Source organism: Drosophila virilis, chromosome X, assembly GCF_030788295.1.
Source record: "Drosophila virilis strain 15010-1051.87 chromosome X, Dvir_AGI_RSII-ME, whole genome shotgun sequence".
Taxonomy (NCBI): domain Eukaryota; kingdom Metazoa; phylum Arthropoda; class Insecta; order Diptera; family Drosophilidae; genus Drosophila; species Drosophila virilis.
This window is the reverse complement of record NC_091543.1, coordinates 28698553-28723662: the sequence shown is the minus strand read 5'-3', so window position 1 is coordinate 28723662 and position 25110 is coordinate 28698553. Positions and strand designations below refer to the sequence as shown.

General features: G+C 41.7%; 1 non-coding gene across 1 annotated transcript; it reads right to left on the bottom strand.

Moving 5' to 3' along the window:
* Positions 1-18802: 18802 nt before the first annotated feature.
* TRNAS-AGA (transfer RNA serine (anticodon AGA)) lies at positions 18803-18884 on the bottom strand. The gene has a single exon. It is a non-coding gene; the product is annotated as a tRNA-Ser (tRNA).
* Between the last annotated feature and the right edge of the window lie 6226 nt (positions 18885-25110).

The following is a 25110-nucleotide window of genomic DNA, read 5'->3' as shown; positions in this document are numbered from 1 at the left end:
AAATTGCTAGCCCAGGGGCGTTAACTTGGTAGCTTCTCTCATGTCATTTGCACACTGACAAGTTATTAATTAAAAGTAAGTTGAAGTCGGCGTCCAGCTGAAAGCTGCTGCTGTCCGAATTGCCCAGTGCAGTGCGGAGTATCTGTTAAAATCAAACGATTGGCCGTTGGCAACGGGCGGCAACCAGCAGTGAGCAGGGAGCAATCGTACCAATGGGCACGATCGGGTTCAAGATGATCCCCCTGCCAGGCATTGCCAGCCTGGCCATAGATAATACTCATGTCGCCCATATTGACAGCTGTTTAAATGGGAGCTGGGACACCCGCAGCCGAAATAAAAACGTTTGCAGTAGCTCACAACAGCGGCCAGTCGCCCGCCGCCCGCTGCCCGCCGCCCGCTGCCCGCCGCTCGCCAGTCGCCACCTCAGCCTTCAGCTTCTTGTGCAACTCCATTTGAGTCCGTATCCGGCGCAGAGTTCAAAACACAGCAGCAGTAGCAGCAGCAACAACAACTGTGTGGTCTGAGGGTGCTCGCAAAACAAACGAAACTTAATTAACAAAAGGGACAGGGGCGTGCATGCACGGAGGGGTCAACTGAGGTGCCTGGCATGAGGGGGTTGAGGCGTGGGCACACACTGAACGGATAAAACGTTGCCTTTGCCGTTGCCGTTGCCGTTGCCAGCCAGTTTCGTTTTCAGTTCTCGGCTTTTGGATATTGGCTCGTATGTGTTCGCTATGCCAAATACTCGCTTGCTCCCTTTCCCACTCCCCCCCGCTCTCACTCTCTCTCTCTCACTGTTACTACTCCAACAACTATCTCTATCACTCCCAAGGGGTCAGTCCCAGTCGTTGTCGTCGTTGTCTACTACTCCTGCTGCTGCTGCTGCTGTTGCTGCTACTGCTGCTGCAGGTTATCTATGCTATATCAATGCGTATCCATTGGTTATATACCTCTCTCTCACCTAGGCATCATAGCACACAGGCCCCCTCTAGACCAACCTATACTCCCACCCTCCAGCTCTCGCACTCATGCGCCCAAAACTCCAATTGAACTACAGCGTAGCCACATGCAAATGTCGTAGCCCTCCATTCCCGTTCACTATATATATACATATATATATATATATATATATATATATATCTATAGATACGTATGACCGCCTGTAACCATTTACCAGTCCTAGTTTTCAGTTTCTAGTTACCGCCCGACCCCCCACCCCCCTGCCACGCCATCCATCCACGCTCATCATGTTTTTTTGGCCATCCCTTGTTTGTATGCCTGGGCACCCGTTTTGGAGCCCATAATCGATGGCTAAATTTATTGCATTCTGTGTTTATTTAGACGATTGCCATGTCCGGGCGCGTCACAAGTGAAAAGTACAGTTGTGCTCTATCTGGCATAAGCCTTTTGTTACTATGTTTGCCCGCGGGGCGGGGGCAGTTGGGCATGCGACAACAATTGATAAATTGTTGGTCAAAAATTCTTCGCAAAGTGGTCACAAACCAAAAGCTGCCATATTGAGCAAAGCAAAAAATGTTTACAAAGCTCAACATTTACAATAAATAATGCCAATACATAAGAATTTGGATATTTCCAATGAATAATATAAACATTAAGTAAATACTGATCATCGCGCTCTGAGGCAAAAATAATCTAAGGCCTAGATAAAATTGTCTCCTTGTGCCAATTCAGTTTAATTCAGTTTGATTACACAAATATTTATTTATTACTGATTAGAAAGTATCATGAATTTAATTGAGTAGAGTTGCTGTGAGCCATCTGAGGGATATGATGTGATAAACATATAAATGTATCTTTAAGATACGGCAAACAAAGGTATCTCTAAGATGCAAAAGTATCTCTTAGCTACAAAGGGTTATCTTAGAGACAAATTTCTCATCAGCATACAAAAGTATCTTATGGATACAAAAGTATCTCCAAAGAGTATCTCGAAAATACAAAAACTATCTATTAAATCTTGATATCTCTCTAACATTAAAAACATAATAATAATATTGCCTAAATGGAAAACACATGTATATAATTTGATGGTCACTTAGTTATTTTGGGGATTCAAAACTATCTACAATGTGTAAAAATATGCATATATTAGATACCAAACAACTTCTAAATATATTCGGTAATCGTATTAAAAATCTACCTCATTTTATTATTATTCACTTAAATAGCACCCATTACAGCTCCACAACCCCTCCCCTCCCACCAACCATATCTTGCTTTGCCCTTGCATGAGCTCGCATTACGCATACGACGTGTAAGCAACCGACAGACCTGTCCCTCACCTAATGCTGCCCTCCTTCTCCCACCTGTCCCACACTCCCTGCCCCAACCAGCCCCCTCCCCCTTTAACCAGTTAGAGGGCAGTGATTAGTTTTTGGCTGCCGCGTAAATAATACTAAAAACTTTTTTACATTTGACAACGACGCCAACGTCGGACTTGGCGTCAGCTTTAGCGTCGACGTCGACGTCGACATCGGCATCGGCGTCGTCGTCAACGACGATGTGCATTAACAACTTTAAAGCCGCATTTATGCAGTTATGCTCATTAGGGGCTGGGTGTGAGGGGCTGCCAGGAAGGGAGCTACTATTATTTTGTTTACTGAAACTGACGAGCAGGCGCATTCGGCAACCCATTGCATGTAATCCCCTACGCACACACACACACACACACATACACACACAGACACACACAAACACACACACACACACACATGCTGCCAAGAGATAGGGTAGGTTCTGTGCTCTCGAATGTGCTTCATCAATATCCTTGCGTTTTACAGCTTTGCTATTTTTCATTTGCTTTGGCCAAGCACACTCACACACACACACTCACACACACACACTCACACACACACACACACAGACTAACACACGCACAGACAGGCAAAACAAAAACTTTACCTCCACCCCCCTCCCCATCACCAATTTCTAGCTGCCTAAGCCCCACCTCACCGTCCGCCCGCCGGTTGCCCGGCATCAATAATCCCCAAAAATTTTTACCAAAAAGCACAAAAAAGTTGAAAAAAAAAAAATAGAAAACAAAAATGTAACTGAAAAAAAAATACAGTTCGACGTCGGCGCCAGCAGCGGCTTTTTACGCGCTGGACACACAGAAAACTGCCCAAGCGGCGACTGCAGGCAGCGACGCTGGCCGCAGCCGCAGCCGCAGCAGCGAAAACTACAAAAACTGCATGGCACCCCGCAACCCCGACTGCACGCAGTCTGCAGTCCGCATGCAGTCGGCAGCAGCCGCTGTCCAGTGGCGGCGAACCAATCCTAACTAGCGCCTCTTTGCGTGGGTGTCGCAGCGTAGGCGTGGCCAGGCCGGCCCTGGCCCTGGCAGCGGACAGCGGGCGTGCGGGCAGCGGGTTGCGGCCAGCGGGATGTGCGTAGGGTTACAAGGCGCCGCCGAGACCCACTCGTTTGACGTGCAGTCGCAGTCGTAGTAGTAGTCGCCACGTGCGCCGGCCAGGGCAAGCCAATCGCCCCCCCGCCTCTCCTTTCCACTCTCTCACTCTCGCTCTTTCGCTCCCTCTCTCTCTCACTCGCGCTCTCTCTCTCTCTCTCTTTCGTTCTCCCTCTGCTCTGCTCTGCTCTGGCCGCTGCCGGCTGCATCCGTGTCTACGCCGGCTGCGTTGGTCAGCGCGAGTCGCATAGCATTTGCACTCGAAACTGACTCGAAACTGACTCGAAACATGCCCACTGCTGCAGCAGCAATACTCAGACGGTTAACTCCAACTCTGGCACTCTCTCACACACACACACTCACACTCACACGCTCTCTTTCCCGCTCTCACTCGCTGCCAGCGTCGCGGCGACTGCGACGCAGCGCTTGAGTGAAAACTTTTGGCTTGCAATTTCGCTTTGGCGCTCTTTGTGCGCCTGTCGCCTGCTGAAGCTCGCTCTTAAGCCGTCGCTGCTGCTGCTGCTGCTGTTGCTGCTGCAGTCGCTTGCATGTTGCGCTCTCTCAGCAAATGTTGCCAAGGCGCTGTATGCATACACTCACACACACACACACACACACACACACACACACACATAGTGGCACGCACACCCGCAAAATTTGGTAAAAGCAACTCTCTGAAAGGCTTTGCTTGTCTCATTTATAATGTTTATGCATTTTGTTGTTTGCTGCTACTGCTTCTTTTTCTTCTATATATTTTTTTGGCATGCAGACCCCTCTCACCCCTCGCTAGCAGCACCCGCTGCATTGCATGCACGTAACTGCACTTGGAATCAATTTTGTTGCTCATCGATAATGCAAAACGAGCGGCAGCCCCAAAACAAAATGGCGTACATCACTCAAGAGCACAACAACAACAACAACAACAACAACAACAAGAACAACAATAACAACATTGGCTCTGCCTGCCATTTAAATTAAGCTTAATTCATTTTTAATAGAGCCAACAAATTGTATTTACTTTCGAGTGGTTTTTCTGTTATGCATTGGCCCGATCAGAGTAGACCTGGCTCCACCCCCGCCACCCCTCCCGCTCAATGCTCCCAACAGCCATTTACTGTTTACCGTTCAGCGTTCAGCATTCATGTTGCCTGTCGAATTATATTTGATGGCTGCTTCTAGCGCATGCCTGCAAAAATGGCAAACAAATAAATGGACAATTAATTTGACTTAATAGACATGAGCGCCAGGCAGCGCGACAACAACAAGAACCCAAGCAACAACCCAAAGAACAACCCAAACAACAAGCCCAACAACAACAACAACAACAACAGCAACAACAACGACAACGACAGCCCGAACAGCAACAAAAAGAGCAACGTTGCAAGCATTGGCGTGTCATTGCACAAAATTGCAGCACGCACGAGCAACGGTTAAGGATGAGGCGGCAAGGAAGACAGCCAGGAAGAGGAAAAGCGTCAGCCATAGGCTAACTGCAAATGGGGATGAGTACGGTTTCGGGCCAGTTGTTCAAATTGGTTGCATAAGCCACGAAGAACTATTCAAATATTCAACATGTCAAATTGCCGATAATGATGCAATTAGCCAAGTTTTCTGTTTTCTTTTTGCTTATTGAATTCTACGCTCTTCCTTAATCAAACTACATTCCGTTTTTGGCACAAATAAGTCTCAGATATCAAACGCGCTCGCTCTCTCTCTCGAGGGATTGAAATCTTTCCAATTTATGTTGCTTCAGATTTGATAGAAATAGAAAGAAACTCCAAGCAACTAAGTTGAGAACTCGTAATTGATTGGACTTAAATTTAGCGCTACTTAGGCACATGTTAATAGTCCCATTGTAGCAACTGTTCAAGCAACATGCCACAAGAACTTCCTCAGTTACCGTTCCTTTCTAGTCGAAAAAGCAGTACTTAACTATTTTCTTTTCTACATTCAGTCTCATACTATTACTGTTTTTTGATATCATAAGCTTAAATACTTATTAACTAGTTTTCAATAGATTGAAATAACTTATCTCACTCTTAATTACAATTTTTATTCGCATAAAATATAATACATAAATTACAAATTTGTTTTGGCCAAACAACTGACGCATTAAAAATAAAAAATTTGTCAGCTTCCGTTTTGTTTGTATCCTGCAAATAGCTGAATTTGACTTCAAGTTATGGCGAGGCAGTTGTGGCTGAGCGGCTAAGACGTCTGACTAGGAATCAGATTCCTCTTGGGGCGTAGATTCGTAGGTTCTAATCCAGCAGACTGCGAAACGAGAATTCATGATTTATTTGTTATTATTGTTATTATATTATAATAATTAACTTTATTTTGCTTATGACATGGGTATTTAAACAGAAACTAGATTTAATCTACATATTTGTGTAGAGCCAAAGATTTAAGGTAGCTACCTTAAATCTGCTAGCTAGTATAATATAGAAAAAGGTTTCAATACAAGATTTAATACGATATACTTAATATCTTTTTAAATAAGATATAAACACTTTTACCAAACAGTTGTAGCATTTGAAGCTTCTCTTGTTAATTTCAGTTGGAGCATTCATCTATGTTCGACTTTGTGCAGTGAAGCTTCTTTTATTTTAGTCAACATTACCTTAGCTAAGGTAATGTATACCTGACTGCAGTGGACATTCGATAAGTGCGCATATCACGCATGTAATAATTTTTCAGGTGTTTTCGAGTAGAATATGTTAAAACTGAATATTTGTATATCGATTAGAATATACTAGGGAATATATGTAGCTATGCATATAACACATGACTTTCCAAAATTATATGGCAAGTAAGTCGAAAGAGAAGTATTTGTGAAATAAACTGTTTTTTCCATGCGTCTTGTTTATACAACATTTGTAGATTTTCTTAGACGCTTAAACTAAGCAACACCTGGGACCTTTATGTGACATTTATATCCGCACAGATGGCAGCTGTTGCTATTTTTTTTCTGGCATTTTCTATACATATAAATATACACATATATATAAATAAATATTTGCATTTACACTGCTCGAAGCTCAAAGGGCGATCACTGCTTAAAGTCTGGAGGTTGAGGCTATAAAAGTTTATAAGCTTTGCTGGCTTCCGTTTTGCAGCGGAAGTTGCCATCGATGCTCTAGCTTTCTCTCCCCCTCTCTTTCGCTGACACACAATCGCACTCTGTGACCTTTGGCTTTGGTTTATTCAAAATTGACGCACTTACAATGGCAACAGTTAATTAAATTATGGCATTAAAAATATAGAGCATGTTCGTAATGCAATTTTCGTGTATGTGCTTGGACATTGACCACCAGCAGCAGCAGCAACAGCAGCAACAATAACACGACAGCAACAACAGATGCATACACTGTGCACACACACACACACACACACACACATGCACGCACGCACACATACACATACAACATGGCCATGCAAAATAGTCAGAGCATTCCTGAAACCAACATATACCATATATATATTTACATGTATATATGTATATTAAAAGTACATATAGAAAGTAATATAGAAAAAAATATACATACATATAGAAAAAAGAAAAAAGAAAGAGAGAAGAAGAAGCCAAAAAAAAAACTAAGGCAAGTCTCCAAAGGCAGCAACTTAACGCTTCAATAAATTTTGCAGCCTTGCCAAAGTCGACGTCGTCGTCGTCGTCGTCGTCATTGCTGCATCAATAAGGTCCTTGTGCACGCAGCCAGTGTAGTTTCATCCCAGCCCCATGCTGCAGCCTGGGAGTACCGCCCCGCCCCGCCCACACTAGCCCGTGGCGCCTTCATCTATGTCGACGTCGTGGCACGGAAATGCGTTAAGTTTGCGCCCAGCACGTGACGCTGCTAAGCCAAAGCTGCCACACTGTGGCACGCAGCGCTGCCAGTCTGCACTACCACCCACTCATTCACCGCACCACCCACTCCCCGGCAAACCTTATTGCTCACCCAATCGCAATCGCAAACTGAAGACCCCCAAACACAATGGCAACCTAGCGATAAGAAGGACAAAAATTAATGGAATTTCTGCCTGCTTTTTGCTGCTCTAGCCAAACGAAATGTGCACAGTTGCGGCATATTCGCAATGTGCCCAACATAGTCAGAAAAAGAAGAAGCGCTGGGCGAATTCACGAATTTTGGGCGCAGGAGCAAATGCCGAGAAGCTGAGCTTGCATTGAGAGCTTCGATCAATATAATGCGAATTTGAAAGAGTTGGCAACGGTGGGCATGAGTCAATATCGATAGGCTGCAGCATGCTATCGATAAATATATCGAAAATATCATCAATATGCATTTTGCGAAGGGAAGCTAAAGCTTGATATTAACTATAGAATCTGAGCATAGACTGCATCAAAGATTAAATGAACAAAAGATTCATAATAAATTTCTTGAATTTTTTAAGTTCAAAGAGTTAGGTGACGTATTAAGAATGGTTATAGATTAGTTAGGGTAGATATTAGGTTACATTTTAAGATACGTTTTAGATAGGTTTAAATATTTAGGTTACCTTCTCAAAACGTATCTTGGAGAAATAAAAAGCTAACCCAGCTTAGAGTTATAAGAAAACAATTATACCATAGTAAAAAAATACTTAGCATAAATGTATAATATTATATATATATAGTCAATTATACCAAGCCAAGCAATTTTTTTATTTTTTTTTTTTTTTTGTTATAGAAGTCATGAAATACATTTTATATTCAAGTGAGGCGCTCACTCTTGCTGTGTTTCTTATTGCAGGGCATTCGCTTGGTCGTTGTTTTGCTATTGCTGCCTGCGCCTTGGTGGCTGGCTTCTTGCTCCGGCTGCTGGCTGAGGCTTCTTTGGTTCTTTTGGACTGCTTGGGCTGTTTTCGGAGCTGCCTCAGTTTGTTTTTACGACGACTTGCGAACAACAACGACAACAACAACAACAGCAACAAAAACAACACCAGTGATGACGATGATGGCACCGAAGATGGCGTCCACGTTGCCCGTACGTGTCCTGGCAGCTGGCTGCAGTTTCTTCGTCTGCTTTTTTTTTCGGGCTGCTGCGCCTTGGCTTGGGCTGCCATCGTTTACGTCGGCAATTTTGCACTTGATTGCAATTTTTCGGGCTGCGCCATTTTTGGTCTCTCTTTTATTATGGCAGAGCCAGAGGATTTGCACCACCCGCATCCGCAAGATATTCGTGGCATTGCGTATACGTCCAGTGGGACGCGCCTATGTTGCCTCTGCCTCTACCTCTCCCTTTGCCGCAGTGGGTGGGCTGGGTGGTGGGGGAAGCTGCATTATTTTCAATTAGGGAGCCGCGACATAGTTTATCATCAAGTTGACGCGGCGCTGTCACTGCTTATAAATAATCGACTCGAGCGAAACTGGGCGCGAATGGCCGCCATTTTGGGAGAACGCCCAACGCCAGTGACAACATAAATTTTAGATGCAATCTAGAAAGCAGAAAACAGCAACAACAACAACGAGCAGCAGCAAAGCTTCTGCCCAAAACCCAAGCAAAACAAAGAGCTAAACCGAAAGACGAGCAGAGGCTAAAGGCACATAAAAATAACAGAGCAGGGCCCAAAAAAATAAAAACATATTACAAAAAAAAAAAAATAATAAACAGAAAAACAGAAAAAAACAATGCAACGTTGCACATACACACACACACACACACATGTGACATCAGCGGCAGCAGCCAACTGCCACGCCCATCGCCCCTATGTGGCATCAGTATAGCTGACGGGCGCTGCAACCGCCCGCGTGCCCCGACCGCCCTCGCACGCTGCGTGTTGTCAGGCAAACTAAAAGTTTTGCCATGTCACGTCATTCGTCGTTGGCATCGTCCTGGCCCTGGGCCTGGTCCTGGACCCCGCGCTTGGTCCTCGCTCTGGCTTTAGGTTGGCTCTGGTTTTGGTCTGGGCCCGGCTTTGGCTGGCGTCCTGCGCCGGCCGGACGAGCAGCATTCGTCTTTTTTTTCGGCACATTTACGCCCAAGCAAGCACACACACACACACACGAAATACACACGTAGCATTGCAGACAGAGATAGCGAGAAAGACTGCGAGGGAGAGCGAGAGATAGGCAAGAGGGGGAGGGGAAGGGAGCAAGAGACATTTGTCACGTGATGGATTGCAATGGGAGTGACATTTTTATTTCACTGATGGACGACAGCGCACGAAATGAAGCCCAGAACAAAGCGCCGAAGCAGCGGCAGCAGCAACGGTTGGGTCGGGGGAGGAGAAGGGGGAGGGTTCTGCCTGACGTAGTCGAGCGGTCGCCAAAGGGGGCAGCGCAAAGGCTAAAGAGAGCCGCCAGGGCAAATCAAGCTTAAGCGGCAGAAACACACAAGAGCTTTGGGTGTGTGTGTCTCAGCTTGTGTGTGTGTGTGTGTGTGTGTGTGTGTGTGTGTGCGTGTGCGTGTATCGGCAATTAAAAGTTTGCCCAAATTATTTGTCTGACAATTAAAATTAAATTATTATGACTATTATTATTATTATTCTAATTATTGTCATTATCGTGATTATTATTATTCTTATTATTATTATTATTATTATTATTATTATTATTATTATTATTATTATTATTATTATTATTATTATTATTATTATTATAATTATTATTATTATTATTATTATAATTATTATTATTATTATTGTTATTTTCATTATTATTATGACTGTGTATTATTTTTGTACTAAAAACCGAACCAATTGCCCCAAAAACAGGAAAAACAATTCACATATTATTTAAGCGTACTTTGTTCTTAAATTAAATACTTTTGAGGGAGCCTCTGACCCAAAGACTAACTAACTTGAACCCCAAGCATTAACATGTTTTTCCTGAAAGTTCTATAATCACGAATCTAGCATAAAGAAGGAAAACGGAGCCGTCTTTTGTTCTGGGCTTACCCTGCACAAAATATTGCTTAGAGTTAGAGAGAAACGAATTTAAATTCTTGTATTGGAAATTTGTTGAGAATCGGTTTATTTCTACATTTTTAGCTATACGAGTAGCAGTTGCATCCCGTCATAAAAATTCAAAAGCTTCTTATTTTGCTGTTGTCCATCGCAGCCCAAAACTGAGACACACTTTGGCCAGGATCGTAAAGGATGTGCCGTTGTGCTCGTAAAGTGCAGTCCAGGACATGGCCCGAGCATTGGCAAGCCAACAAACAGACAGTGGGTGTGGTCGTAGGGGAAGGGCAGCGGGGCAAAAGCGGTTAAAGTGTGTCGCTTGCTCTGCAATTGTCATTTGTCGCATAAAATGATGACGAGTCCATGTCAGACTTGGTCTGCGGCATTGGGTTTGCCAGCGGCTGTTTAGCGAAATGAGCAGCCCGTTGAGGAATTGCAATATATTTAAAACATTGTGTCCTGCACACAAGCAGACAGACAGACAGACTGGGAGGCAGGGGGACAGTGCGGAACAATCGAACAACTGGCCCTTTTGTTATCCCGCTCAATTGGAGTCAGCATTTCGGGTTACAAGCGTTGCAGTCAAAGCCCCATAGCCCAAGCAGAGGAGCTCGAATTGGAGCCGGCACTGGAGATGGGAATAGTTGAATAGTTAGCTACCAGCAGCCAGTCGTTTGTCTGGGGCCTAATCAGTACCGAATCGAGGAGTCGAGGAATCGCAGCACAGGCGGCTAGTCCCTACTCACATTTCCATTGACACGCATTATCGATTTTTGTTGCCTTTGGCTTAAATTAAGCTTTAAAAAGATTTCAAGTAGTTGACTATTTAAAGTTTAAATGTTTTTTATTTCTATTTAATTTTAAGCTAAAGTGTTATTTATGTTTGTAGCTAATTTTATTGAAATTATTTTCATTACTTTTCATTACTGTGATTGTCATTAATACTTTGTATTTTTGATTTGGATATTTTGTCCTCAAATTTAGCTTAAAGAAGCTTTCAAGTATTCGGCTTTTCATTTTAATTTAAACTGAAGGTTAAATGTATTTCATTTTGATTTGATTTAAAGCTTAGGGATTTTTTATGTTTTTACTAATTGTATTTAAATTATTTTCATTGCTTTCATTGTTATTGTTATTGGCAATAAGATTTCGTATTTTTTATTTTTTTTTTTTGCGTCCTTTAATTAAACTTAAAAAAGAATTCAAGTCTCTTGTATTTAGTTGAATTGAAATTGATATTTAAGTGTTTTTAATTATTATTATTATTTCAAGAGAATGTAACTTGGAATTGAAAATCTGAAAATAAAAGGCGAAACCACCATTTTAGCTGAGCTCACAGATCGTGAAATATTTTAGGTATAAAAACGTTGAGAATTACGACAAACCAAAAAAAGAAGAAAATTATTTTGCTTCTTTCAGTAAATAAATTTAACCAGGCAACTAACTTCTAACTAGACATTTAGCTACAAAATGCTCGTTAACCATGAATTAAATGCAAATCTTGAATTAACGAGTTCTCGTAGAGAAAAAATGAATTTGCCGGCTAACCCTAATGAAATAGCTTGCAGAGTCCACAACAAAACATAATAAAATGGCTTTTCACTGACCATAAGTTGTTCTTTTATAATTGAAAGTGTGCAGCTTGAGCCGCAGAGAGTGAAAGTGTTGTCAAACAACAACAACCAGAACAATAACAACAACAGCAACAACAACAACTACAACAACAATAGTTGCAACAACAGGAGCAGCAACAGGAGCCGCAGTTGGCGATGCTGGCAGACAACTGGAATATATTTTATTATGCTCGCACACACAGCCATTTAAGCGTGTGTATGTATGGGTATGGGTGTATGTGTGTATGTGTGTGTGTGTATGTGTGTGTCTGTGTGTATGTATTATTATGTGGCACAAGCGACGCTCGCTGCATAAAGCGACTACCTACATTTTATTTGATTTCATTATGTTAAAAAGTTGTTCAAGAGTGAATCACGGACTAGAACGAGAACTTGCCGGGTGTTTCCCCAGGGGTGGGGAGGGGGGTTTGGTGTTGGTGGCCGGGGTGGGGGCTGGCTATGCAGTTGGGGGTGGCAAGGTTGCGTTGCAGCAGACAGCGCACAGACAGCCAGGACCAAGCCAAGGACGCCAGACAAGTCGAGAGTCGGGCGTGCGACTCAGCCCAAGAATATGCTGGCTAAAGGGGTATGCAGGGGGCATGTTAAGGAGGCTAAGTGGGAGGTATGGGGTACTGTTCATGGGGTACACCGTTCCGAGTTCTAATGCTGCTGCTTGGAGGATGCTGCTGCTGCTGCTGCTGCTGCTGCAGCGCAGTCGAAAGCATTTTATTATCCTTATTTAAGTTTGAAACTTATTGCAAAGTGGGAAACTCCAAATGTCTGGCTGGTTGTCTGGCTGTCTGCTTGCCTGGCTGGCTGGTTGGCTGGCTGCTTGTTCGCTGCTGCACTAAAAATATGGAAAACTTTGCAGACAGTCAGCAGCCAGGCAGCAGCCACAGCAACAACAGCAGCAACAGCAGCAACAGCAGCAACAACGGGAACAACGAGAACAACAACAAGACGCGGCTACATCAAGTGCAAGGCTTAAGTGTGCGGCTCCGGGCAGGACTGCCCGGACAGCCAGGACGACCAGGACAGCCAAGGACGTTGCTCAAGTTGCGGCAAGCGCGAAAACAGCTGCGACGACGGCAGCAACTGCAGCAGCGACGGCGACGGCGACTGCAACAGAGCATTCAAATAGAAATAAAAATATAAAAAAAGAAAATATATAGGAAAATAAAAGAGTTATATAAATTCTGTTGGCGCAGTCGGTGCATAGTTTATGCCTTATATACACACATATATAGTCTATATTATATGTATATAAAACATACTCTCTCTGAGTGTGTGTGTGTGTATGTCTGTGTGTATGTGTGTGTGTGTGTCATGCATTTGGGGCAAATAGTTGTGCTCCAGTTTAAACTTTAAGACAAAGTTTCGCAACTTTAACGAAGGTCGCGGTCGCCCTGCAAAAACTTCATGTAAATTCAATTATTGTGCCACAGTTGTGGCACATTAAACCATTTATACATATATATTCATATGGACATATAGATATTGTGGGCATGTCTAAGCACAGTTTCTGCTGGGAGCTTTTCGATGCACACTTCAAAATTGTCTCGCCATCCACTTGGCTTTAAGCTGTTTGCCTAAAACCAGGCGCTCTTGAAACTTTTCTATTTAACTTAAGTCTTTGAAATAGCTTTTAAATATTTGTTAACCATAAATATAGGCTTGAGATTCTGTCGCTGCCTTACGTTGAGCATTAAAGAGCTGTATTCTGGCTCTCGATTGCAAGCTTGACAAAAGATACATATTCCTTGACATATTTATATAAATATTCACACAGCATCTAAAGCACTCAGAGCTTAATGATACACGGCTAGTTATGCCTCCTCTGAGCAGGCAACCTGTCGTCATCAATTGGTTGCCGTCGGCATATTGTAAAAGAATCCAATTTAAATGTATCTTTTGCGACACAAAGATTTTGTATTTGCATAAGATACTTCTGTATCGAACAGTTTCAAACTCCTTAAAGCTGTCAAAGATACTTTCACTTGCAGTTTAAAGCACAGCTTAGCTTCAGATATTTCTGTATCTCAAAGATACAATTATGTCTGGAGTTTGCTCAAGTGGTGCTGTGCTGTTCTGTCCCATAGATTTATTTATAAATCTTTTACAGGCGTTCATTATCTGTACAAAAAGTGTGCAGATACTTTTTGTATATTGATTGATTGATTTGAGTAGCTTTAAGGTACTTTCGTGTATTACAAATAATTTCCGTATCTGCAAGATAAGAAGTAAGTCAGCTTTTAGATACTTTCATGCTTACCAGATACTTTTTCACAGAAAAGATGCGTATATATCTATCAGATACTTTCATTTCCTGCAGCTTTAAATCCAGCTCTTTTTGCATGAATTGTTAAAAAAAAAACACTTGCTCTAGTCTGGCGCATAGCATTACAATCAGAAAAGGCAATTGGCAGACTTAAAATCATCCAATTTCAAGAGTTTTGCTCAGAATAAAGAAACAGCAAATATGCAAAATGCATTCGCATCTTGCTTGAGTGACCCACAGCCAAGTTAAGCAGCGACTGGTCGAGAAACGAACGTTTAACTCAACGTCAGCTGGCAGCCGGACAACGGGCAAACGGGCATACGGCAATGCCAAATCCTTGGCTCATAACTTTGCGACAATTTAACAAGCCGCAAGAGTTGCAGCCACAAAGCCAGAGACGCTCGCCTCAGTCAAGTGTCAGTCGACCGTCCCGGCCATCGAGAGCTTCTGCCTCCAGTTGTGCACTTGGACTCGCCAATTGTGACATTTGCGGCAGGTTAGCAACTGTTGCTGCTGCTGCAGCAACCGCACAGCAATTGCCGCCGGAGCAACAACAATTGAGTGAAATGCCTTGACATTGCGTGCGGATGCTGCCTCCAATGTTGTTGCTGCTGCTGCTGCTGCTGCTGCTGCTTGGGTAATTGGCGTGCGGCCTGCGAGACGCAACAAACGCGTTAGCAATGCAATTTATGTGCGTTTAGGCGCATATTTTGCCAATTAAATATTGCGATAAAGCATGCAGCCTATAACAGCATGCAACAGCAGTAGCAGCAGCAGCAACAACTATGGCCAAGCTGGCAATGCTATTGCATTCTGATTCCGGCTTCGCGCTCCCTCTTTCCTATCCCAGCTTAGCCCCCATTCCGAGCCACCCCTTGAGCTGATAAATGCCGCTGATAGCGTCGCTGACGCTGGCAATTTGGTTGCAATTTATTTGGGGGGCCCGCAGTCGCAGCCACTTTATGTATGCTGTTGTTATACCCTGCACTAAATGTGTGCAATGGGTGTGTGGGTATAGCACAAAACACCTTGGTAAGCCTTGACACTTTTATCATAATTGTTATTTGAGATAATGTTGGATTCTAGTTAATAAAAGAGCTTCACTCTGGGTATTTAAAAGCCAGATTTGGGGAAAAAAAAACCTTCTGGTATTATATGTTTACCTCTTATGACATCTCTACTTTAAAGAGTTTCACAGGGTATTTAAGAGTCAGTTTTTACGTATATTTCCATTGAAATCTTTTAAACTGTAATTTGAGAAAATATCCAATAAAAATGTTATATTAAAAATTGAACTATAAATTCGACCTATTCGATATAAAATCTTGAACTTGAAAGTCAGAATAGAGGAAATATTTGTTAATGATATTCTATTTTTCAGTCTCGAAATAAACCGACTTTTACAGAGTATTTTTTCGGTACGACTGTTAGTATTTATAGCTGCTGCTGGCACTGCTGTTGTTGTTGCGCAACGCATTTTGTGCGTTGTTGCCACCGAGAACGCAAATTGACATCTTTCAATTAAACGACAACTGTTGACCAGGCACGCACATCGTCCACTGATCGTCCGCAAGTCGTTCATGGATCGCTTGGAAATTGTCGTGAGAGGGGGCGGGCAAGGGGGTCGGAGATTTGTGGATGTTGAGGTTTTGTTTAGTTTTCGTCTGGGTGCCTGTCAAATGGCGCAATTCCGAATTTCTGGCTGGCGAGCAGCTGACAAACACATTTGACAAGCGGCAAAGGCAGTCGCGAACAGCACTGGCAACTGTTGCACGGACCGCGGACATTTGGACGCGATCAGCGTCTTGCAACATGCGCACTCAAAAAATATTTCACTCGCAGCGGCTATGACACAAATGCGCAATATTCAAATCTTTGGCAGCTCATTTTGCCAGCTGACACTGAGACCGCCGCTGCGGCGAGGACGCAGGGCGGACAGGAGGGAGGTAGCAAGAGGACGAGGACGAGGACGTTGAAATGTTGCGGATTTTGAAGTTTGATGTTTGATATGCGAATTTGGGCAAAAGCGTCAACCGCTCAAGCCACATAAATGGCAACAACAACAATTCACTGCCGACATATGCACAGCGAAAACACAAAAACAGTTGGCTGCAACCACTGTGAATACAATCACAGTATTCATACGGGCATTCGAATGAGTACTGAATAGTTTTTGCCAAAAAAAGTCAGCAAACGCAATTCATGCGGTTGTCGTAATCGAGCGTATTACCAGTAATTAGTAGAAAAATATCTTAAAGATGTAGAAAAAGACGTGAGATGCAAAAGAATCTAAAAATTGCTTGAGTCGTATCTTTAAGAAAATATCTTTGAAGCAGTTGAAGTTGAAAATTATTTCAAACGACACAGGATGCAGTTGAATTTTGGGAGACAAAACTGTCTGAGTTGAAAAAAAAATATCTTTAGTATACAAATGTATCTTTGAGGATGTTAGAGCTGAAAAATCGTTCAAAATAGCAGAGTAATTTGAGAAACGGTGGATAGAATTTAGACTTTAGATAGAAAAGTATCTGTTTGTATGTAAATGCATCTGGAGATACATCTCTCTAAAACAAAAAATATTCATAAGATTTCAGAGTAACTTGTAGTAGCTATAAATGTATCTTTAACAAAGTATCTTTGATATTTGAAAAGCTATCAGTTATTCGTGTAACAGCAAATAGTGAAATTATTAGATGTCCGTGAAATACGAAAGTATCTTGAGGTTGTCAAAGTATCTTTAAGATAAACCAATTGTTTTTGTGAGATACAAAAGTATCTGGACAGTATAAATAAGACTTTGCGTTGCAAAATGGTTTCTTTAACTTGCAAATAATTGAAAAGAAGTTAAGATTTAAGTACACAAAAGTAGATATGTTCATAGATATAGACATTTGATGTAGACACTTCTATGGAAGTTCATTGTCGCGGAAAAATCTACGCCGCAAATTAACTCATTTTTCTGATTTCTCGCTTATTCGTTGTGCATTTTTTTTCGTTCGCGTATCATTTGGTTAATAAGAATGTTACGTAATTAGAATGTAATCGCAGCCCATTGAAGAGCCTCCACCGTGCCCCGTTGCCATTCCAGTGCCCGCTACTCGCAGATCTCGCTGCCAGGGAGCCCAATTAAATGCATGAAAACGAAACGCGACCGCATGAAAATGAGAAATGGAAAATGAGCCGCCGACTTGCGATTTGCGTATAATCCATGCCGGAATTTATGCAAAAAGCGCAAAGGCGCGTCTTAATAGAAGACCAAAGCGGCCTCATCTACTCTTCTTTTCGTTTTTTCTTTTTTAGCTTACATATTATCATAATTGAGGCGCAGCAATTAAAAATGAGTAGACGGGCCCAAAGGCAGTGAACAGCAAGCAGCAGGTTGCCGGCAGCGGTCAGCGGGGCAGCGGGGCAGCAGGCAGCGGGGCGGCGATGAGGCAAACATAATCCAAATCGAAAGCAGCCATTTTAAAGGTAATTTTAATGGTTCTGTTGCTATGTTAAACATTTTTTAATGCGCGCGCCCAGTGAAATTATTCAAAATGAAATTAAATTAAAAATGCATTTCGGCGAACGGAAACTAGCAACTGGCAACTGGCAAGCGGCAGGCGGCAGGCGGCAGCAGACAACAAATGAATTGAGCCATCAAAAACGACCAAGACGCGACGTCACGCAGCACTTTTAAGGGAGCTGACCCAAGCCCAAGCGCTACAGAGAAATTGCCAAAAAAAAAAAAATAATAATAATAAAGAAACCAAAACAAGAACGTGTTGAAAGCCATGTGTGGCATGGGCAGAACCTAAAGGACGGCGACAAGCGGTAAACGGCAACTCAAAACTGAGCACTTGGCTCCGGGGACCCCGCCAAAGATGTTCGGCAGGGGCCTCTCGTACACCCCATACACACAGGCCGCAAAACCCGTACACATTGGCGTGTCAGTTTCACGTGCAGTGGCAAAAGGTAATTCATCTTGTTATTTCATTTTTCTTGTATCTTAATTTTTTTTTTTTTTTTTTTTTGTTTAATTTTTTTTTTGTTTTTTACCTTTTTGCCCATTTTGTATGCTTATTTATTTGGCTGACGATGCGACGGAGACGCCAATTTTCCATTGGACTAAGGAGGATTCGCGTTATACTTTTACTGCTCTTTCTTCTTATTTATTTATTTATTTTTTTTTTTGGCTTTTATGTTTGCCTTCATTTTTGTTTGTTTTGTTGCCTGCGCTAATTAGATGCGAGTCGAGGCATTTTAATGCCTTTTGAATATGTTTAATAATGTAATAAATACATTAAAAATTTTGACGTTTCAGTAACACTAGCTGCCAGCTGACAGCTGCCAGCTGCAAGCAGCAAGCAGCTCTGCTGCGTATGCGGAATGCGCATATAAACAAAATATTCCATAAAAAAGATTTTATATCTTTAAAATACCAAACGCATAGTATGTGCAGCCATCAACATTGCTGGGCCATAATTAATGTAAGTGATACATGCGGCGGCAATTATAAACGTTGCTCTGCACACGGAAAATAAATTATTTAAAAACTCAATTAGAAAAAGTGGAAGGCGAATTGCGCATTCTAGAGCTCGCAGCCGGTAGGATTCGAACCTACGCTCCCAGAGGGAATCTGATTTCTAGTCAGACGCCTTAACCGCTCGGCCACGACTGCCATGTGAATGCGCATGTTCTAAATGGGCTTATAGACCTCGTTCGCTCTAAGATGGCGCAGCTGATTGAGCACTCAGTGAAAACCAATTCAGATTACGATAATTCAATTGAAAGCCCCTCTAAAGGTAAGTGGCCAAGAGACAATTAATTGTTTCGCATAACTTATGCTATGAAAAAAAAATACCTATCTCGCTTAAGACTTTACCTGCCCAGTTATCGGTGTAAATACATATTGTGGCACACACTTTAAGTGATAGCCTGCTTGTCATAAATAAATAATTAAAATAAACATGCTTTTACTTTATTTATATATTCGAATATGAAAAGTTCTGGATTTGGCGCAATTTCAATTCAATAAAGCCTCCGCGTCAAAGGGCGCAGAGGTAGTCAATTTAATTTGCCAGTTGACTTTCTGCCTTTTGAATTTTAACCTCGTATTAAGAAGTTTTCGTATATTTCAATTGCAATTAATGGCTTGACATTGAGATGGAGAAAAGTGTTTTTGGGCAAAACTCAGAGTAAAATAAAATGTGTCTAATCTTCCATTAAAAAGAAATCTCTTAAAAAGATTAGACATCTGGTTGCATTTTGAAATCTTTTCGTTGTCTTGCGCTCTCAAAAAAAAACGCAACAGCGTTCTTTTAGCCGAAACCAATCAATTACATTTCCACGCACTCCGCTTTGATCATTTTCCAGTCGCCAGTTGCCAGTTGCCAGTCGCCACTCTTAGGGACAATGCGTTTAGCTTGCCCCCCTGCCACCTTTCGGCATTTGTGTGTGTGTGTGTGTGTGTGTGTATGTGAGTGTTGATCAATGCAATCGCGATATCAACTGCGAATGCAGTTCCAATCGTGGCTCCATAACTGAAAACTGCAGTACAGCAGAAAACAACGAAAAGCGAGCAACGAACCGTTTTTAATGTGCACCTTTTGTTCTGTGGCAATTGCAAATGTAACTGTTGCCACAAAAAGATGGAGACGGGTGGGGAGCGAGCGAGCGAGAGAAAGAGAGAGGCAGAGAGAGAGAGAGAAAGAGAGAGAGGGATGGGGGGGTTGGTAAAAGGGTTTGGGGCACAGGCAAAGGCGACTACTGCCTGCCGAAATGTCAAATGCCAGGCCATATTTCTTAAACGCCAAATACTTTTTGACATAATAGTCCAATTACCTTATCGCGCCATCTGAGATGCGGTCGCTGTTGCTCCGCCGTTGAACGTAGTTGTTGTTGTTGTTGTTGTTGCACGTTGCACGTTGTTGTTCGTTGCTGGCCGTTGTCGCTGCCGCCACCATTGATGCTGCTGCTGCGGCTGCTGTAGCGATTATTTATGGCGATCAATGTGAGCCCAGTAGCAGAAATTCCATTTAAATTGCGTACAGCAGCAGCAACAACAACAACAAAAACAACATGAGCAACAATTGTTTTTATGCGACGGCGTTGGCGGCATTGGCGGCATTGGCGGCGGTGCCTCTGAAGCGGCATCAACAACCACCACCAAGCCCCACGAAGCACCACAACAGCCAACAACACGGCTCTACGCGCCAGATATGAACAGCTTAGCCGTTTTTTAGCCAAAGTTCAATTGTATTATATAATAATAGTGTATATATTGAATATATTGTAGATCTATTGATTGATCCGCTTTGATCATTTATTAAACCATTAATCAATCCGTTTATAGAAATCATAGTAATACGTAAATTTTGAGCCCAATCGCTTCGTTACTTGTCATTTATGCATTTATGTTTTACTTTGAAACGCATCTTGAACCACAGCAATTTGGAAAATTCAACAGAAAACAGCTGAGCCTAAACGTGAATACTTATACAAATTTAAGAAGCAAGGCCTCGAAATGGTAGCTGGTTCAAACCGTTCAAGCCAAATGATCCGATAATTGTTATGCGTTTACATTTCTGTTGGACTTAGTTCACAAAAACTATATTTATGTATATACACTTATATATGGTATATACTATATATATATATAGTTAATAATCGTCTAATCGGTAACTTTTGTCAAAATAATAAATATTAGCACAAATATATTATAGTTATAAAAAAAATATAATAATAAATAAAAGTAAAATAATTAAAATACAATAATAATAAGAGAGGAAATAACAAAATATACAAATATTCTTATAAATATTTTTATATATTTAGTTTACGAAGAATCTGCCAGGAATTTTGGATAATGAATATAAACAATAATAATCCAAAAATTTTGTCTTTGTATATAAAATACATATGTATAGACATTTTTCTTACTATAATATATATGTATTATATATTATTATTGATATATATAAAGAAAATTGTTCGTATTATTTCTATTCATAATATTTTGCATAATATATTGTATGCAGATATTTTGGCTGATTAATTTTTTAGCCATAACCCTTGACCATTTGGTACTGGCGGAGGTCAGCTCTGAGAAACTGGAGCAGCAATAACGCTGCCAACTGGCGGAAAACACCTTCAAAACTCCATGCTCAACATCTGTTAAAGCAGGACAATCGATTTGGCGTAAAGTGTTGGTCATACACACACACACGCGCACACACCCAGTGTTACACACACACACACACACATTTATTGGTAAGTTGTAAATGAGTCTCGAGGGCCTCGATGGGACAGCCCGCGCCCGTAATATGTCTTGTTGCTTGTTTGACAGTTGTTGTTGTTGTTGTTGTTGTTGCTGCTGCTGCTGTTGCTGATGTTGCTAGTGTAGTTGTTGCTGTGGTTGTTGGAGCGGCTGCCCAGAACAATCGTAGTTGTATTTTTAAACGCAACTACGCGCTGCTCAGAGCGATATTGATCTTATTTCAATATGCCAACCACCGACTTCGATACCAAACTAAATTCGAGCTGAAGAGTCTGAGTTGGCTTTTAATTTGCTGCTGCGCTTTCAGTTTGCCGTTGCCGCAGCCGTCGTTGCAGTTGCAGTTGCAGTTGCAGTTGCAATTTCCTTGTGGCAGTCACTTGAGCTCCGTTGACGTTGTTGTTGCTGTAGTCGCACCTTAGCCGAGCGTCTGTCGGCATTTTGCCATTGATCTTTAGCTTTTTGCCTTGCTTTATTTTCAGTTGTCAACGTGGGCGAGAAAGGCCGCTCAGCTGGCCAGGGGGCGGGCCGCACTTTGATTTAGTAAGCCGTAATTACAGCTGAGTTGTGGCCGAGCCCCAGTTAGCTACTGCAACAACAACAGAAACACGTAATAAAAAACTAGGCAATCCTCTCACAGAAACACTAGAAACCAAAAACCTAGGCTAAAACTTGATCTGCTCTTTATTTGGCCAAAGATCCACGCAGAAGCTGTTGCCATTCTTCCAGATTTGTGTAACTTCTTCGAATTCTGATCGATGAAAGGGATATACATCCATATATTATTATAATCACTTTTCAGCATCCAGACGAAGGTCTCGCTCTTAGACACAATGTCTATGTGGATAAAGAAACTCGTTCGTGAGAGAGGGAGAGAGCGCGTGAGAGCTTAGCTCTTGTGAAAGATACATTTTCGCAACGCAAATATAAAGTATTTCAAGTATTTTCAAATGTCACGATTACCAAACTCGATTTTCAATATTTAATTAATGAATAATAATAAAACTCGAAAAACAAAGCTTAAGTCTTATGTGTTTTCGCCAAGGACTGACTTTCTTCTAGGGGACTGAAAAAATGGATAATAAATCCTAGACTTAACTGTGATTGCAGAAACTTTTTTGTGAGCTACACTATTTTTTATTTTTTATTTGTTTTGCCCAGAGTTGGCCAGCAGTTTTGAGTATAACATGCTTTATCGGACGAATCTTTCTAATATCTAGCTGCTGATATAATTAAAGAAAAATACATGAATGCAAAATAAAATAGTTTGAAACTTTAATCGTTAAAAAAAAATTATTTTCAAACAAACATTACTTATCTAATTAATAAATAATTAATTAAAAAGAACATTTTCACATAAAAATTTAGCTATATATATAAATTATATACATATCCAAAAAACTTTAAGGAAATAAATGTAAAATAGAATATTTTGAAATTAAAATTTGCAAAAAAGAATTGTTTAAAAAATTGATAAAATGTTGCAATTTGATTTATGAATAATTAAAAATTGTGCAGGTAAATCTTTAGGTACACATACGCACACTCCCCACACATGCACACACTCAGATACACACACACCCAATGCGAAACTGTGGAGAAGGAGAGTCTTGCCACAAAAACAAGCAAATTTGTGCAACATTTGGCCAATTGCCGGCGAACAACAGCAATAACCATAACATTAGCAATAACAAATTAGAATAGCATGTTATTCACCGATTAATTTGTATAAATTTTATGCCCACACACACACACACACACACACCCTGCGCTGTGCTGTTGTGTTTAAGAATTGGCAGCTTCATTGTTTGTCGCTCATTAGGAAAATGTTTCTGCGCTTCGACAATGTTATATGTTGTGATCGTTGTTGTTGCTTTTATTGTTGTTGTTGTTGTTGCTGTGTTGTACAGAGAGTTGCCGACAAAGGCCGCAAAATGCGGCTGCCCTTGCCGACTCGTCACTTGGCTAGGCACAATTTAAAATCAAAATCGCACAGCATATGCAAATCTTTAGGCCCTGTAAAAGGCGCCTTGGCATGCGAGCTGGAAGTTTTGAGCTACCGTGTCTGTGGCAACAAGTGACTGCCGCGCTTTTCATTTTTTTGGGCCCGGCATTAAAGCGCTGAGGCCAAACGCAACTGCAACTGCAACTCAAGCCCACAAGACGTCAGCTCAGACTCCAAATATGCCATGACAATTTGTCATGGACACCATATGACGTCATGGCATTTGGATCCACAAAATGAAAAAAAAAAATAAAGAAACAGAAAAGAAAACTGTAAAATCGAAATGTGCAACTGGAACTGCAACTGGAGCCAACTGGCCTGGCAGCGAGTGGGGCGGGGTGCGCGGTGTCTTGGCGTTCGCGAGAAAAACCAAACGCTGCACATTTCGGCGGCTGTTCTCAGCAATCTTTTGTGTAATTGGAAGCTGAATCTTGGCGGGCAAAACGTTTTGAACCCGCTGCTTAGCCTTTGGCGTGGGAATACCGAACACCGAACAGCAAACCCCAATGCCGCACGGCCACACTCACAGTGGTGGCAAGCTCTATGAAACATTTGCACAATTGCATAATATTAGCTATAGTAGATATACATGTTTGTGAGCCTGCAACAATTTTCACTGGTTCGGCTCGCGGCTCGAGCCAAGGCAACGACAAGGTTTGGTACGGCTAACCAGGTCTGGGCGGAAACGCTTTGCAGTCGGAATTCAAATATCTTTCTTTCTCTTAGACAAATAATAAACTAAACCAAAGAAAAAAAAACAGATGAGCCGAAACACGAACCATAATGCAATAAAAACTCGCCTAACGGGCATCCTATTGGGCGATCACCCCTCTTTAGCGGGCATTTTCTATCAAACCATTATAAACCTAGCCAAAGCGATGCCCTTTCTATAAGGGGTCATTCTTTTCGTGCGGTCGCTGTCCGCCCAAGCGAGTTTTCACTGGAATTGAAATTTAGTTTTTACTTTTAGAAAAACAATTAACCGAACCAATTGCTCAAAAAAAAGACCAGAAACGTGAACCCTAATAAATGTTTTTTCAAAAGAATTTCCAAATAAAATATGTTTAAAGCAGAATCAAGCCCAATTCATAAATAACCTAGGCGCTTATCTAAGCATGCTTAGCAGATCCTTACATTTTAATTAATTGTATTTTGAAAATCTGATTTGTATCATTAAATCCAGCTATACGAAACGAATCCAAAAGATTGGAGCTGGTTTAAGTCATGGAATGAACCTTAAAACCTAGAGTTGGGTCTGACCACAAATCTAACCCCAAGGCTTGGAGCTGGTTCGAGCTATAAAGCGAGCCTGAAATTATAGGGAGCTGGATCAAACCAAAACTCGAAGCTAAGAGCGAGGAACCACAAAATGAACTTTAAAGCATGGAGCTGGTTCGAATCAGAAATCGAACCACCGACTATGTGAATATAAACAACTTTTGGCCACATTTTTGCTTTTCGCAGTTTACTTGTTCGTCGCAGGCATAAGCATATTATGCTACGCATGGCTATGTCGCCTATTCATTGTTTAGAATTCTCAAGTGGTTATAGCTTTGGACTGGACCCAAGGCCTTGCAAAGTCAGCTTATAGTAGCATCAAACGGTTTCTGAAATAGCCATAGTCTA